This window comes from Otolemur garnettii, unplaced genomic scaffold, assembly GCF_000181295.1.
Source record: "Otolemur garnettii isolate 467f Iridium unplaced genomic scaffold, OtoGar3 scaffold00127, whole genome shotgun sequence".
In the NCBI taxonomy this organism is placed as follows: domain Eukaryota; kingdom Metazoa; phylum Chordata; class Mammalia; order Primates; family Galagidae; genus Otolemur; species Otolemur garnettii.
The window spans coordinates 3,217,543-3,219,906 of record NW_003852522.1 but is presented as its reverse complement, the minus strand read 5'-3'; positions in this window follow the sequence as shown (position 1 = coordinate 3,219,906).

Genomic DNA, 2,364 nt, shown 5'->3' with positions numbered 1-2,364 from the left:
GGTTGCAGCCATCATTGTTTGTCGGGCCCAGGCTAGATTCGAACCCACCAGCTCAGGTGTATATGGCTGGTGCCTTAGCCACTTGAGCCATAGGTGCTGAGCCAGTGTTTTTAGAGATGGGGGTCTCGCTTTTGCTCAGACTGGTTTCAAACTTGTGAGCTCAGGAGATCCACCTGCCTTGGCCTCCCACAGTGCTAGGATTACAGGCATGAGCCACCGTGCCTTGCCCAAGGCTTCTATTTCTGTGGAAGAAAGGGTAAACATACTGGGAGAGTCACCTTGGCTGCAGTGGGTATAGGGTGTGGACTTGGCTAGCGTGTTGGGAAGGACATTTCTGGGTTATAATGACCCAGTGGTTCTCAAGTGGGTAAGGGCTGGGGACAGCCACCTGGCTTGGAGCAAAATGTCCCCTTGGAGGAATGCAGGTGCTAAATGGGGAAACAAGGTTGGATCTGATCAAATTTTATAAGCAACAAGGCCTTTTCTCTATATGTGATGAGGAGATGCACAATCAAGATTGCTTAGGAAGCAAAACCCCTGGGTCTGCCAGAGCTGGGAGAGAGACAGCTGGAGAATTTGTAGACCTGGAAGCTTGCAAACCAGGGAGCTTGCAGATAGGGAGTGCCTCAGGAATGCAATGGAATAGTTTCACCTTAGCTTGCTCCAGAGCAGGTCAGAGCTCAGAAGTCATGTTCTGGAACAAAAGGTGAATTCCACCTGTGGTGTCAGGGAGAAAGGGCAAAGACCAGGGCAGAGGTGGTGGGTGACTTGCCTGCAGGGTTCATTGCAATTCAAATTGCAGTGGATTGTAGTATTTTCTTTTCTTTTCTTTTTTTTTCTTTGAGACAGTCTCAAGCTATTACCCTGGGTAGAGTGCCATGGTGTCACAGCTCACAGCAACCTCCAGTTCTTGGGCTTAAGCAATTCTCTTGCTTCAGCCTTCCAAGGAGCTGGGACTACAAGCGCCTGTCATAATGCCCAGCTATTTTTTGGTTGTAGTTGTCATTGTTTGGCAGGCCCTGGCTGGATTCGAACCCACCAGCTGTGGTGTGTGTGGCTGGTGCCCTACCTGCTAAACTACAGGCCCCAAGCCAAGACTGTAGTATTTTCAAAACTAAGTGATTTCACGCCTGTGGCTCAGTGAGTTAGGGCGCCAGCCACATATACCAAGGGTGGCAGGTTCAAACCTGACCCCAGCCATACTGCAACACAAAAATAGCCAGGCGTTGTGGCAGGCACCTGTAGTCCTAGCTACTCAGGAGGCTGAGACAAGAGAATCCCCTAAGCCCAAGAGCTGGAGGTTGCTGTGAGCTATGACTCCATGGCACTCTACTGAGGGCGACAAAGTGAGACTCTATCTCTAAAAAAAAAAAAAAAAAAAACTGAGTGATTTCGCATCAAAATCTGACTTTGGTCTTCTGAAAAATTGGAAAAGTTGGCAACTCTGGACCTCTATGTCCTGAGTCTGAGCCAGATGGCTGTGCCACCTCCAGAGGGGGCATGTGGCCCTGGCTGCCAGAGTTACCTCCCTGCTCATGTGTACTGGTTTGCTGCTGCTTTTTTTTTTTTTTTAATAAAGTATTGAGAAGTTCCACTAGAAATAAGTCTCAGTTTTGCGTCATAGAAGTTTTATAACCATGAGAATATTTGGGATCTAGATAAGTGAGTCACATTAATCCAGCTCCCAAAACATTGATTTATACTCCCAAATGCTGCCTTTTTACAGAGAATATGGGGTGTATATATGTATATGTATGTGTATATATGTGTGTATGTATATTACGTGTATGTCTATAACAAAATGCAACAGTTTGTTTTTACAACACCACCATTTCAAAACTAAGATACCTGAAAGAACATGAATTTAGAATCATAAATTAGTTATGTGTGTATGAAGTCGGAACAAAAGTAGTTTAACAGTGGCGGGCACCTGTAGTCCCAGCTACTCAGAAGGGTAAGGCAAGAGAATCACCTAAGCCCAGGAGTTGGGGATTGCTGTAAGCTGTGATGCTACAGCACTCCACCAGGGGTGACAAAGTGAGACTCTTGTCTCTTAAAAAAAAAAAAAAAAAGTAGTTTAACAGTTGTTCCTGCTGCTCAATTTCATCTGTGGTAAAACCTGAAGCATTTTTAATAGTAGCACTGATCAGCAATAGCAGCCAAATAAATGCAAAGAAATTCTTACTATCCCATCTTCTGTATTTCTTATTATTCAACAAAATCTCCTAACATTAGAACACCTTCATGTAATAGAAACGCTTTCATTATAGATTTTTTTATATTAATTACATTTCAATAGTTGAAAATAGAAGTGGGAAAATGTCGAAAGTAGAATTATAATAAATCACAAATTTTCTTTCTTTT